Source organism: Muntiacus reevesi, chromosome 1, assembly GCF_963930625.1.
Source record: "Muntiacus reevesi chromosome 1, mMunRee1.1, whole genome shotgun sequence".
Taxonomy (NCBI): Eukaryota; Metazoa; Chordata; class Mammalia; order Artiodactyla; family Cervidae; genus Muntiacus; species Muntiacus reevesi.
In genome coordinates this window covers 114481920-114497423 of record NC_089249.1, presented here as the reverse complement: position 1 = coordinate 114497423, position 15504 = coordinate 114481920, and the positions used below count along the sequence as shown (strand labels likewise).

Genomic DNA, 15504 nt, shown 5'->3' with positions numbered 1-15504 from the left:
CCTATTGCTTGTATGTTCTAATCTAAATTCCTTTCTGCTCTCATAAAAATACTTGACTATTAATTCTAAAAGCGGTATTTGTATCCCAAAGCAGTTATTTCTCAGGTGTCTGTTACATACCAAGGGCTGAGATGCATCTTGAAAAATTCTTAGCCTGACAATCTAGACTTGAATCAGTTCAGTTCAGTTCAGTCACTAGTCGTGTCCGACTCTTTGCAGCCCCATGAATCGCAGCACACCAGGCCTCCCTGTCCATCACCAACTCCCAGAGCTTACTCAAACTCATGTCCATGGAGTTGGTGATGCCATCCAGCAATCTCATCCTCTGTCGTCCCTTTCTCTTCCTACCCTCAATCTTTCCCAGCATCAGGGTCTTTTCCAATTAGTCAACTCACTTTAATATTTAACCTTAATCTACTTTACACTCACCTCCATTATTGTTGTCTCAAAAATTCCACTCCATCCACACTAAATTCCACTCCAGTCTCTTTTAGTAACTTCTGAAATATCCTTCTGCCTTTTTATTTGTTCCCCACCCCTTCACATAAAATATTATATGCCCCTTATTAACCCTCCCTTCTGTCTCTCATCCCATTGCTGCTGCTGCTAAGTCACTTCAGTCGTGTCCGACTCTGTGTGACCCCATCCCTGGGATTCTCCAGGCAAGAACACTGGAGTGGGTTGCCATTTCCTTCTCCAATGCATAAAAGTGAAAAATGAAAGTGAAGCCGCTCAGCCGTGTCCAACTCTTCATGACCCCATGGACTGCAGCCTACCAGACTCCGCAGTCCATGGGATTTTCCAGGCAAGAGTACTGGAGTGGGGTGCCATTGCCTTCTCCGTCTCATCCCATTACCTCCCATTTATATAAATCCTGTGCATTTTTCTTGGTCCAACTCATAAATCTTGTGCAATGACTATTATTTCCTTAGCATATATTACCTTAAAACACAACTATGTAATCCATTTGTTTGATCTTTCTTGTATTCATGCTTTATTTACCAAAGCATAAGCTCCTTTTGAAGTTCATGTCATGAGTCTGACACCTTTCTTTCCCCTTCAGCACCTGGGATGATACTTTGCACCCAGTAGAGGCTAGGTCATGATTGTTGAGGATACCTAGTGAATGAAAGATGTGACAGTCCTCCTACACTCTCTGAACACCATCTCTGGCTGGGACCAAGTTGGTGGCACATAGGACCCTCTTCATTTCTGTCTCTATTCAACTGACAGTGATTTTGTTGTTGCCTTCCTTCAATGAGTAAAGACCTTCCACAATAGAAACACACGATGTTGTCGGGTGGAAATAGAAAAATGTTATTTATTGTGTATGGAATAAGGGGGAAAAAAATAGAGATAGGAAAAAAAGACACCATTAGCTTTCTTGGCACAATCTTTCTACCTTCAGGTTTGTTGCTGAGAAATAATCGTAGATTCATTTACTGTGCACAGTGGAGAAACCCAGGTCACTGACCAATGATGATACCTGTTGTGCTGGTGAATTTGTCACTGAGCCAGGCAAAGCCCCACCCTGATTTAGAAGTCATGTATTAAACTTCCAGACAGAGAGTGTGGCTTTTATTTCCTGGAAGCCATCACAACTCTAAACTTTCAGAGAGAACATGGTTTCTCTCCTTTGCTAATACCACGTGAAGCCACGGAGTCCTCTGAGTTCTGAAGCCCAAAGCCAACCCAGGGTGTGAAAACCCTACCACTCCCCTTCTTTGGAATGTGGATGACCTACCTGGTTCCTGTTATTACAGTTCTTTGTGGGTTCTTTCAGAAGCCTGACCTTCCTCTTATCACCTCAGTAACCCCAGAGCTGCCTCAAATTATTCTTAAGGCCATGCCTAAACTAAACCTCTTTTCTCTAGCCCTCCTAACAGGGCTAGAATAGACACTTAATTTCCTAAAGGATTCTGGTAATTTGAAGATTAGATGATGCAGTGTTTGTAGGAAATGGTTCTGGTTTTTGCTTCAAGCAAGGGGAGGGGATTCTAATTTTAATTATTTTAATGTTCATTTAATATTTAATAGCAATTCTGCCTGCTAAGCCCTGGGCATATAATGATAAGCTTGAGACATGTAGACCAGACCTCCTAGAGCTTATCATTTTTGTTGACGAGAAATAAACCTCAATTGAATGATTACATAAAGGTGTGTAATAAATGCTGTGAAAGCAAGGAATAGAAGCTAAAAAAGCCAGATGTGAAGGTCCTGGTCAAAGGTGTCCCTTAAGAAGTAACTTCTCTAAGTCATTAACTCAGGACATCCATGGCTTAAGTGACTGCCTGCTCTGTTTGGGCTTTGAAGGTGAGCCTGACTCTCTAAGTGGACCACTTAGCACTGTTTCAGACGGCAACTATTTTGAATAAGAATTAACCCTCCTGTAAGACTGTTCTCATGCAATGTGATGCCATGAGTGGTATAATAAGAAATACATGTATATTTGGTCTTTGCCTTCAGCTTATAGGACAGAGCTCCTAAAATTCTTGGAATTTCCTGATAGAAGCATCCTTTGTTACACAGGATGAGCCCCTTTCAACCCTACCGGAGTTTATGCAAATAGAGTGACTCTGGAGCCCCTAGATGGCTTCTGGATGGGGGCTGATTGCCACAGGAACCAACCAGGTGATTAGAGGGCTGGAACTTTCAGTCTAGCCGCTGACCTCTGAGGAGGGAGGAGGGGGTGTGGAGAGATTTCTAATTGCCAGCGGCCAGTGATTTAATCAATTGTGCCTATGTAATGGAACTTCAAGAAACATTCGTAGACTACAGAATCTGGGAGCTTCCAGATCAGTGAACACATCGAGGCTCTGGGAGGGTGTCATACTTCGTGCATGAGAGCTTCACACCCTCCGCCGCCCTCCACACACACATCATGAAGTTCTCACCCTGTGCATCCCTTCCATTTGGTTGTTGCGGAGTTGTATCCTTTACAATAAACTTGTAAGCATAAAGTGTTTCCTGAGTTCTATGAATCGTTCTAGTGAATTATCAGGCTCAAGAAGGGGGTTGTGGGAACCCCTGAAGTTGTAGTCACGTTGGACAGAAGCGTGGATCATCTGAGTCCCTGGGACTTGAGACTGGCATCTAAAGTAGGGGCGGTCTTGTGGGACTCCACACAAACCTGTGGAATCTCGCACTAACCTACGTGTCGGAAGAAATTGCGTCAAAGTCTACCCAGTTGGTGTCAGAGAAGGTAATGTCAGAAAAAGACAACTCACTATGTTTACCCTAAATGGAAACCAGACATTTCTCTGCTCCAGCAGAGGAGCGAATGGAAACCAGTGTTTTTGACCACCAGCAACCATTAACCAGGGTTGCAAATAGGAAGCACTGTTTTAATACCAAGGTAAAGGTGGACTTTTTAACCTCTGAAAAGTAGATGATATAAGAGCTTGCTTTTCAAAACTGACCTACTTCTCTCTTAATGCTCTTGCTCAATCCTTTATTTCCCCACACTTTGCAAGGAAAACAGGAGCCAGAAGAGATAAGCAGTCTTGTCTGATAGAATGTTTTAAAAGGCCTCTGGGCTGGGCAGACAGGCATGGCTGCATTTCTTTGGCATTGTGAATCAGAGATTTGTGGGTGTTATTTTTTTCTTTTTCTTTCTTTCTTCCTTCCTTCTTTCCTTCCTTCCTCTCTGTCTCTCTCTCATCCCTAGTTGACAGTATGAATGGCCCGTTTTCAGTCCATTATTGCAAGGTGAATTTGGAGAAGACCCATGTACTCGAGTTATTGTTTTCTCACAGTGATGAGACTATTGCAGTTTTGTGTTTTGGTCACATATTTCTACCTGGACCCCTGTGCCTTTTTAAAAAAAATGCTTTTGACCTTGTGGTGGGACTTCGATGTGAGGGGGCATCCATGACTTTGTAACACTTGCTGTTTTGTTTTCTTGGAGCCAAGGTGGTATAAATAAGGCTCACTTCATGGGCTGTTTTGCTTCAATTTAGGATAGTGCTCCAAGGCCAGAAGCATCCTCCTCTAAAATTACTTCACCAACAAAAAAATTGGCTTTTTCTAATGGGTTCCCCTTTACATTTATGTACACCTTTAATGACTGCAACGTGCTTCTGCAGTGTTTCTTTATCACTACTACAAGTAGTGGGGGCAGTATACAATGGGGGCAGTATAGATTGGCCCTATTTCAAAGCCTAGGACATGGTGGCCGGACTAAGTGAGTGGTTTGCTTTAGCCCCTGCAGATGGCGGTGGAGGCAGGCCTGGGAGTTGTTCCAATGTACATCTTCCACTGTGAGCAGAGAAAACCAGCCCCTACCTCCTACTCTGACTTGTGGGTGGAGTGGAGGGTTAGGAGAACAAAAGATATGAATAAATAAAACATGGGCAGTTTGCAATCACCTAAAGCAGCTCCAGAACATTCATAGAGCAACACCTGTTCTCAAGTGACTGGTGATCACATAATAAGGTCCAGTCTGCTCAGCCTTTGGGGAAGGAAATAGCAAGAGCTAATAGAACCACAAAAGGGGCTGGATAGCTCTCCTTTCCCTGCTATTCCATTACTAGCTTCCCTCCCACCCCCCTGAGACATTATAATAACAAATAACCAAATCAAGAGATGATATGTTTTAAAAAGAGGTCTCTAGCTACAGTATGGAATTGGAGCTAAGGAAGCCAAGAAAGGAGACTTCCAGATGTCTTCCCCAAAGATGAGGCAGGCCTCATCCATGGCAGTGGTAGCAGGGATGCAGAAGGGAATAGTTTAAGAAAAGAACCAATTCTTTTCAGAGAATAGAGGAAAAGAAGGTTTGGGGTTAGGTACCTGAGTTCTGGATGTTGCCATCAGCCTTCAGTATCATTCAGCTATCAGTGTTAATGTTGCTTCCAATATTCAGGCACTCAGGAAGAGCAGGTTTGATGTGAGTGTTGAGAAGTGACAGGTTCAGTTTGGGACATGCTAAGTTTCAGTTTTCCACACATCTCAGTGTGTAGCCAGGAAGATAATGGGGAGGTGATTCTGTGGCTTGGGATTAGGGAGCTGGGCTTGTCATGTAGTGTTTGGGAATCATCTGCAGGAAGATGTGGACAATTCTTAATAGAGGATGTCCCCCAGGAGAGCATATGCATGCGCAGAGAAGCTACTGGCCAGGGACTGAATCCTGGCAAACCCTGCTGCCCAAGGGATGGTGGTGTTAGGACCCTTCCATGGTTCTCACTTACCTTTCTAGCTCAATTAAAATCAGTTCTTTCATCATATGCTTGACCTGATGACCTTCCTTTCTTGCGGTGACCCACTTTTCCTCTCATTTTGGCGAGACCAATTTATTAGTTTCTAATTGCATACCATTCAGTGTACTCTCTAAGAAAACACAGCACTTTCCTTCAGGTTAATGCTTTTCCTGGTCGTATCGCTTTCTTCTCTTAAAGCCCTGCTCGACTCTCATCACTCCAAAGTGATCTTTTCAGATTAGGTCTCACTTAGCTCCAACTTCAGTTAGTCAACTCACAGGATAGTGGAATGCTGGGAGTGGAGGGTCTATCATTTGGCTCTCTGTAACATGACAAGTGAGGGAAGTCAGGTCAGATGAGGTGAGATGACTTGTCTAACATATGATCAGTTATATATAAAGTAAAGAGTAGAAATTGGGTTTTCCCATACCTAGTCAGGGATTCTTTCTCTTAGGGCATGATGCCTCAGAGTCTTGATTCTTCCCTATGCCATGGTGATGGTTACATTCCTTCATTTAAACATCCAATCTCATTACTACATTCCCCTCATCCTTCTTCAATATAGCCCTGTAGAGAGGCAGAGCAGCTATTTCTCATTTTAAATTGGCTCTCATTTGATATGGACCGTTACCTTTATTCACTCATGCCTTGAATGGACATTTCTGCCACACATAATGCAAAGACCAAGGAAGTAACCAGACAGTCCTACAAAATTGTGCGTTATTGTGAAAGCCTCAAGGATTGACTGACTGACCACTCTAGGAGCCCAGTAAGTATGTCTGCTCTCACTGAGGCAAAGGATTATGGTGAATCTTCTGTAACCACTTCCACACACCTACATGCAATCTCTCCACGTTACCACCAACCTCTCCCTCCACCCTGTCTCACACCCTATAAGGCTATCCTAGATACTTTTTGCTGAACTGACCTCTTAATAAAAGAAGATTAACAGGAGGGTCAAATACTTTGCAAATTCATCACAAGTTATTAATGATTTTTATAAACATGTGGATTCTTCATTTCTTTTAGGAGAAAAAAAAAAAAGATCTCATGTGTGTGTTAGTACCTAACTAGTCACTAGAAGATTTTTGAATGTCTTAGCTTCTTCATATATGGCTGTTTATCTAGTATAAAAGAGACCCACGACTTTCTGGGCAAATAGTGGGATCATATCTCCCCCACTCAAATCCTTCCAATTAAAAGTAACCAAAAAATTCATAATGAAATATTTAGTGTTGTAATAATTGGTGCATTATGGGCAAAGCAAATTTGATACACTATAACTATATTTTTATGTGTTGTTATGTTTTCTAGTACATGGGGGCCTGCTGTGTATTTCATTTGTGTAATCCATTTATGCTCATTTTTAAAGCAGTAGGGGAATTCCCTGGTGGTCCAGTAGTTAGGACTCCACGCTTTCATAGCCAGAGGTGTAGGTTCAACCCCTTTTCTGGGAACTAAGATCCCACAAGCTGTGAGGCATGGCCAAGAAGAAAAAAAAAAAATGAAGCAGAATAGTTTTCCTGTTTTACATGAGAGGGGCTTCCCTGGTGGCTCAGAGGTTAAAGCGTCTGCGTGCGATGCAGGAGACCCAGGTTCAATCCCTGGGTTGGGAAGATTCCCTGGAGAAGGAAATGGCAACCCATTCCAGTGTTCTTGCCTGGAGAATCCCATGGAGGGCGGAGCCTGGTAGGCTACAGTCCACGGGGTTGCAAAGAGTCGGACACGACTGAGCAACTTCACTTTCTTTATATGAGAGATTTTTTTGTGGTAAAATATATATAACATAAAATTACAGTTTTAACCATTTTAAAAGTATATAGTTCTGTGGCATAAAATATATTCACATTGATGTGCATCTGTGATTATAGACTTTAAAACCTGGCCTTGGGTGTTAGCTGTATCTGACTTATCTGCAGCATGAACCTTGATTGGAAAGAAAGGCATTGCATGAAAAAGTGGAGGTTACTTGGACAGGTTAACTTTTTAAAATGTTGCATCACCCTGTGTTGTTTTGGCTTCACAATACTTGGTCTTCCCTATGTGTCATATATTAAATAATTGAGGTAAGTTACATTTATATTTGTGTTTCACAACACTTTGTAGTAACTGAAGTCATGTGATACATTGCAAAATCTGGCATGGAAATCACTAACTTGGATGGAGAACCAAGTTAGGAGAACCCTAACATCCAGTATGGTTTCTCTTCACAGGGTAATGCTTTAAAGGCAATCTTTGAAGAATTCATTTTAGATATACCTATTAGTTAATACATTACCATTTTTGAGCGTTTACTTCGAACCTCCTGCTATGCTAAGCATTTGATTTTTATAGTTACCTCCTTTAATTCTTAAAATATTTAATTCTTATTGTCATCGTTATTTTACAGATGAGAAAACTGATACTTAGTTTATCTAAGATCAAGGAGGTGGTAAATGACACAGAACTTGATCTTAACCATTCTGCTACACTCCCTTCCTCATGAGCATGTCAGATAAGAACTAGGCCTAACAAAGCAACTAACAGATTAAGACATGCAGTACTTCTTTATTAAGTCATTCAGAAAGGTCATATTTAGATGTTATGACATAAATTTATTTTGTTGTTTTAGTTGCTAAGTCATGTCCAACTCTTTGTGACCCCATGGCCTATGGCCTTCTGGACTCCTCTGTCCTTGGGATTTTCCAGGCAAGAATACTGGAGTGGGTTGCCATTGCCTCTTCCAGGAGATCTTCCCCACCCAGGGATTGAACCCATGTCTCTTACGTCTCCTGCATTGGCAGGCAGATTCTTTACTACTGAGCCACCTCATTTTAATAGAAAGACCAGGAAGAAAAGTCATGTAAAACATCATTTAAATACAGATGAAACTTGGGTTACTCCTCTTGTCATTACAGGGATGAGTGAGTGTTCTCTGTAAGAGGCTGTGGCAGCAGGATGCACGCCTGCTCTGGCTGGCTGTCATGCTGATCTTAATTACTTAATAGAGGCAAGCAGGATGGAGGGAGCAGTTGGTGATTCTGTTTCACTGGATGGAATACTGAGTAATGAACAGGAAAACTTTATAGATCTGAGTTTTAGATTGTGTCTTTCAGTTTCTCTAAAAGATAGATTGTAGGTTTTGGGGTTTTTTTTAAAGCATTATCACATTCTATATAAAACCCCTTTTAACATAGCTCACTGGGGAGGCGGTGTAGCAGATGGCTCTTAGTCATAGTTGGTGTGAATTCTGGCTTTGCTTTGTGAGCTTGAGCCTGAGCAAGCTTCTTCGTTCCTCTCGTTCTCACCTTTCCCACCATTAGAGTTGAGACCATAATACCTACCTCACTAAATGCACATTAAGTGGGAGCCTTCTCCTTTCCACCTCCCACCACCTTTCTCCATCCAGCAGACAGTTAGGAGAATCTTGTGTGTTAGCCCCTGTCTTGGCACATGAACTCTTCTAAGAGCTCATAGTGAGAGGCAGGAAGACATCTGACCAGCTATTGGTGATGCAGTTTAATAGAAGCGGTACAACACTCAGCACTCCCTTAATGCTGAAGAAGCACCAGGTATGGAACCACTACTTGTTTTGGGGGGTGAGTGAGTAGGAGTGTTTACTTTAAACATCTTCTGTGTTTAGTGTTCAGTGGTCATTCAGTACTTGGTGAACATTACACTTTTGTACTTTGTGGTCGGAAATTAGCTTGATCTTAACACGAATCTGATTTGCAGTGCGTGGCAATTTATTTTTGTCATTGGGTTGACAGTATGGTAATGCAGTTACAGAACTTTTTACAGTGATCACGGTCAGAAGTTACTGGTTTTATGAGACTGAAACCATCCCAGGACATGAATATTGTATCATAGCACGCAGGCATGTGGAGCTACAATAATTAGGGAGCAGTTAATATGTGGCAGGCCTTGGGCAACCTCCTTACCTTCCCAGAGCCTATGGTCTTGGGGGGAGGTGAACTGGGCATCAGATGGGCACAGAATAACTTGGTACACATTATCCTTGTTAGGTGGTAACTTGATACTTCCTTTGGCTTACTCATTTTCTTGTTGCCTTATACTGTTAATTCATACAAAAGAAGAATTGTGATGTCATGATGTTATAAGATATTAAGGTCATTTAAGAATGCTGTGGCATTTATCCAACGATCCATCACTGATTCAAATTGACTCACTGTCATTATAATGCAGCCAGTCAGGCTGAATTTGACAGCACTTCTCTATTCAGATTTGTGAGATGTCATGTTTGGTGAGTAAGTTGGCAAATATGAATTTTTCTCCTTTCTTTCTGAAGGGTAAAGGCTTAGCCTCTGCTTCTGAATCTCTGCACCTGTCAAGAGCTGATGGAAATGCCCGCGGCTCTGTCTGCACTGCTTTGCTCATCACCCTTCCAGGCCCACTGTTTGTGCTCGAGCTGTGCGCACATATCCTTTAGAGAGCCAGGCCAGCTCCTGCATACCCTTGGTGCGTAACTGGGCGGGGAAACCTGAGCTGGTATTATTGGTTCACTCGATAATTACTTAGTGTTTATGATGAGGGCAAAGGCAGGACTGGGACATGGGAGCACCCTAGGTGGGCTATTAACTGGTCACTCTGGGCAGGCTAATGACTTGATGCCACTTCAGCCTGCTGTTCTTTAAATATTTGTTTACAACATTGTTAAGAGAAGCCAGGAGCTGTGTGAGAGATAATAGGGTAGCCAAAGAGCGCCTCTAGTTCCCCCTTTTGCCAGTTCTCAGGATCTCAACGGACCCGAAGAAAAGTAGCAGACCCCCTGCCTTTTCTTCCAGCCATATTCTGTATCATCCCTGAGAATAGGCATAATATTTTAGTTTAATTTCACTAAATTTCCAAAGATGTTTGAACACCCCATTGATGAATTGGTACAGGGAAGCTGCCTTAATATCCAGGCCCTCAGTCTAGCCTTAGAAAGAGACATTGGGCTAGATCCGAAGAATATAGGTAAGTAAGATTCTGCCCCAGTCCTCAAGGGACTTGAGACGGTAACTTATTACATGTCATAAAATAGTGAGAGAGAGCGATTGTTCACTTGCTCAGTCATGTCCAAGTGTTTGCGACCCCATGGACTGCAGCACACCAGGCTTCCCTGTCCTTCACCATCTCCCAGAGCTTGCTCAAACTCATATCCATTGAGTAAGTGATGTCATTCAGCCATCTCATCCTCTGTTGTCCCCTTCTCCTCCTGTCTTCAATCTTCCCAGCATCAGGGTCTTTTCTAATGAGTCGGCTCTTCCCATCAGATGGCCAAAGTATTGGAGTTTCAGTTTCAGCATCAGTCCTTCCAATGAATATTCAGGGTTGATTTCCTCTAGGATTAACTGGTTTGATCTCCCTGCAGTTCAAGGGACTTTCAAGAGTCTTCTCCAACAGCACAGTTCACAAACATCAATTCTTCGGTGCTCAGCCTTCTTTATGGTCCAACTCTCACATCCATACATGACTAGTAGAAACCATAACTTTAACTACACAGACCTTTGCTGGGAAAGTAATGTCTTTACTTCTTAATATGCTGTCTAGGTTTGTCATAGCTTTTCTTCCAAGGAACAAGCATCTTAATTTCATGGCTGCAGACACCATCTGTGGTGATTTTGGAGCCCGAGAAAATAGTTTTTCAGTTTCTTTTGTTTCCCCATCTATTTGCCATGAGGTGATGGGACCAGAGGCCATGATCTATTAGTCTTCTGGGAAAGCAGATGGAACCAGTGAATGTAGCCTGTGGAGGTCAGTGTGGCTCAAGGCAGTGATTCATGACAGTGATCCTAGGGCGGGATCATTGGTGAAGTGAAATACCCTTTCTTAATTTTAAGTGAGTCTGGTGTTCAGAGTTTGAATCTTTTAAATGGATGAAAATAGGATGCTTTCATCTTACGCAACCTAAGGCCTTAAACTTATGGAATTGCACAAGGTGGGTTGAGGAAGTGTGACATTGCAGTGATTCTTTCCATATTGACCTGGTGGCTTAGACGGTAAAGAAAGATTCTTGACTCCTTGCTACATCTTAAAAGGAATCTATTACTGAGAGATAAATTCTCCCAAATGGAAGGCCTTTCTCAGATTCTGAAATTTTACACCAGGCCTGTGCATTACTACAGAGAAGTTTGTTTCCTCAGACCCTGCCATCTCCACTGAAAGTAAGAGCCCCTGGACGCCTCAGTTTTCAAAGTGAAAGCCTTGGGACCTTTTGTGTTTCTATCGGAAAGCTGATTGTCCCCTATTGTTCCTTAATCCACAGTCCCTTGGGAGAGTTCTGGGAGCCTTCTGAAAAAAACCTCTTATTTGAGAAAGGGACTTCTCAGTGTTTGTCATCTCCAGATCTTCCAGAATACATTTTTTTAAGGTTATCTTGGGATTGATTTTTTTCAGGGAAAATAAACATCTTGTGTCTTGCCTCTGGGGAGAGTAAATGTTTTTCAGAGGGTAGATAAGGCCAGTTTTGTAACAAGCTGGGGAACTCACTGGTGCTGCCTCAGCAGCTGGGTTTGTCACAATGACTGTGACAGTCCAAGTCCTATTTCGATCTTGCCTAATATGGAATATTTATTTCTGTTCTTAGAAGCACTGTGATTTGGTGCTTTCACATTTCATTATCCCAGCTTCTACTGTTGTTTTGTGCTGGGGAGGAAGAGAGGTGTTAACTTTTGCTGTTGTTTCTAAAATGAATTTGAGTGATTTGATTTTATACTGAATAAAAACACTGAGCTACATTTTGTTGGTTTTTTTTTTTTTTTCCCACTTGACAGCAGTAGCTTCACTCTGAGATGACAAGCTGTCATTGTGAGAGAGTTTGCATCAAGTTCTACATTTGTATCTTCTCAGCAGAATACTCCAGTTTAGGTGAATGTGAAATGGAAAAGAGTGATGAAACTCATTGTTGAAACATGTTGGGAAGCATTCAAGCTAATTCAAAGAAACGTACAGTAAAGCAACAATGAGATTCTTTTCATATATGGAATTAGCAAAGACTTTTATTTTTAAAGATGATTCTCACCTCTGGTGAGGGTATTACTCATACTGTTTACAGGAAAGAAAATTAGTGTAATCTCCTTGGGAAATAATTTGATATATCAGAAGCCTTAAAATGTTTATGCTCTTTAGCCTAGTACTCTTACTTCCAGAGGTTTCTGCAAAGGAAATCACATGAACAGAGTTATGTATTAGTGATAATATGCATTATTAGTAATAAAAAGAGAAAAATCTATGATTCAGTAGGGAAATGGTTTTGTTAACTATGACATATCCATGTGTGAACTGTTATGACTTAAAAATGATGTTTAGAGAAACTACAACATCAAGAAAGCCTGTGAGAAATGATGAGTCAAAAAGATCTCAATATCTTATCATTGAATTTTATAATGGTATAATTGTATAAAACTAGCAGGCCAGCAAAAACAAAAACAAAAATAGAACTGGAAGGAGAAAATGATTGTAAACATTAAAGTTGTTTTCTCCCCATGTTTCCCTATTTTCTGTAAGAAGCATAGATGTTTTCAATGAATTTTTCTTTTAGTTAAGAGAAAGCAATTTTCTTGTAGTGGTGCCTTAGATATAATGCTTATCTCATACTTCATTAAAAATTTAAAGTTCATATTTTATGCCTTGTAAATTGCCATGGTGATGGGATTAAATGCTTAACTTATGAAGTAAATGCGTGCTAAGTCATTTCAGTTGTGTCCAACTCTTTGCAACCCTGTAGCCCACCAGGCTCCTCTGTCCATGGGATTCTCCAGGCAAGAATACTGGAGTGGGTTGCCATGCCCTCCTCCAGGGGATCTTCCCAACCCAGGGATTGAACCTGCATCTCTTAGTCTCCTGCATTGGAGGCAGGTTCTTTACCACTAGTGCCACCCAGTGATTTATTTACCTCCCTGGGTTTTAGTTGACAGCTTTTGTGAGAGTTTAAAACTGACCTCTTTAACAGCAGTTGCTTTATTAAACCGTTATCTTTTGTATGTTTCAGAAAGTTGTTATAGATGTTTGAAACTTTAGAACCACAAAAATGGATAAAATTGTCTTGTAGTTTGTGATGGATAAAATGTAACGGTATGTTTATGATTTCTCTTTAGGAATTTTTCAAATAGAAGCTAATTGCAGCATTTCCAGTTGACCAGCATTCATAGGGTAAGATTAATATTCTGAATTGTGAACACATGGTAAAGATAATTACTTTTACATTGGTAGCTTGGGGCAAATAAATACTGAATACTTAGTATGTAAAAAGATTACTATTCTTACAGATGTTTTGAGTAAAATCCTTTTGATGTTTTAAAACTAATTAAACAGAAAATTAAATCTGTATACATTTTGGTAAAATATCATCTTACTATCCTTTGTTTATTTTGTATGTAGGAAAGGATATGTGTGTATGTATGTGTTAGATATTTGTAATTTTTTAACGTTAAAGATCTAAAGTATATGATAAATGTTTATGAGAAGCTTAGACTCCATGCCTCTATTTTTCTGATTTTTGTTTAAGGTAGCATTTTTAATGCATAGAATTGGTTTGTTTGGTGTGTTTCCATAATAAAAAGATGGCCTTGCTTTCCTCAAGTAGGTAAGTCAGAAGTAAACCAGTCCCATCTCCTGCTGCTTCCTGTAAGCATCATTCATCTTTAAGTTGTGGAAGTTTAATCTTGAATTAGCTCTGTGGCAGAGCTTTTGACTTGGACATAATGAATGATTAATTTTTCTGTATTAAATTGCATGCTCTCCAGTGTTCTGAATATGGCATATGTCTTAAAGCTGTGTCACCCAGCTCTGAACATAGTCCCGGTAAAGCGGTGCTGAGGACAGTGGACCTGTCTCCTACTATTTTCTGAGCATTCTTCTTTTTACGGATGAATTAGACACTTGGACTTCTTGAGCATATCCATATTTTCCTGTTGAATTACCAAGTTCACTATGAATTCTGAAAAGCTAATAACAGATCAACCACTTCTCTTCTCATGACTCTTCAGTGGCTTTTCCACCACTCCTATACTCCTTGTTATCTGAACTGTTTATCTTGCCTGCAGGTCCTCTGTTACTCTTACTTTCCCCAGGCTTCTGACACCGTGGCCAAGTGTCCTCCTTTCTGACCTGCACACATCCTAAGCTTCTTGTGCCTTCTGCTTAAGGTGATCTCCCCCAATATCATCCCATGGTTGGCCCCATTCTCATCTACATTCTAGTGGCCCCTCTAAAGAGAGAGGCCTGCCCTGACTCCCCAGCCTAAAGTAGCTGTGTCTTCTTCGTAGCTTTTCTGATTTTATCATGTGCATGTATCTGATTTTCTGTCTCTCCTTACTACACAGTAAGGTCCCTGGGAGCCAGGATCTTGTCCGTCTTGCACATTTCTGTATTTCCCTAACACTTAGAACTCTGTCCAGCGCATAATAGACGTTCTAAATATTTGTTGCATAACAGACTAAAATCCTGGCCTCTCTTTGACTTTACTATTCTCTGTAATGTTTCCCCCATTCTTTTTGGGTATTTTGTTTGTGTAGAACCAAATGCAGTGCTTATTTTTGGCCACCATCCTACTTATTTTGGCACTGAAATGACAGTATAAGATGGTGTTGCTAACTCTCAACTATGCATGTCATCTCTCCACAATAGGATTTTAAACCCCATGAAAGCAGAAACAAAGCCTCTTGTATCCTTGGTATACCTTTGTAGTCCTAAACTCCATGACTGAATGCATGTGAATGTTAACTTTAGAGAAAGGGTTAAGACCAGTGGCTTAATCATATTTTTAAGTATCTAGAAAGTATTTTTTAAAAATATAATTCTGGTTTGTGTGTCATAAAGCAGGGAGGGGGGAAGACTTCTCATTTTGATTTATGGTTTAAAATATTTATAACACAGAAATGTTCTGGACTATTTTTTCAGCTTCATGGTCTAAAACTGTTTAAGAAAGCCTATTATTACTTAGGGTAGGTGACCAGAAGCAATGCTGTCAACTTTCCATTTCTTTTCAAATTAGGCAATAACCCCACGCTGTACTACCCTGTGACCCTAGAGAAGCTACTTAAAACACCTCTGAAATTTAATTTCTTTATTTTAAAGAGTTAGACTCTGATCTCTATGGTTTCTTCTTGGGTTAAATAGTCTGTATGATTCTGCTTCTGTGAAAGGTAGGTCACCTGTGGGAGAATTAGAAGCAAATGGACTGATGACTGCTGTTGTCGTTTAAAAGGAGAGCATATGTGATTCCCCAGGGACTGCGCAGGGGCTGAGTTTGGCTCAGCTTTGTGGTTTGCTGACCCTAGGATGATGGGAGGGGGTCAGGAAAACAGTTTTATAAACAATGAAGATG

The 15504-nt window shown here is 41.0% G+C and overlaps 2 protein-coding genes and 1 non-coding gene across 6 annotated transcripts in view; 2 read left to right on the top strand and 1 right to left on the bottom strand.

Moving 5' to 3' along the window:
- The window catches only part of LOC136149213 (guanylate-binding protein 6-like), a 210476-nt gene that overhangs the window by 135784 nt on the left and 59188 nt on the right, over nucleotides 1–15504 (bottom strand). The window lies entirely within an intron of this gene.
- LRRC8B (leucine rich repeat containing 8 VRAC subunit B) overlaps nucleotides 1–15504 on the top strand; it is a 68230-nt gene that overhangs the window by 27992 nt on the left and 24734 nt on the right. For all 3 annotated transcript variants that reach the window (XM_065909238.1, XM_065909248.1, XM_065909259.1), the window contains exon 2: nucleotides 13274–13328. The gene's annotated coding sequence lies outside the window, so the exon portion shown is untranslated. The remainder of the gene's footprint in view (nucleotides 1–13273; nucleotides 13329–15504) is intronic.
- Nucleotides 6740–6811, top strand: TRNAR-GCG (transfer RNA arginine (anticodon GCG)). Its single transcript has one exon. It is a non-coding gene; the product is annotated as a tRNA-Arg (tRNA).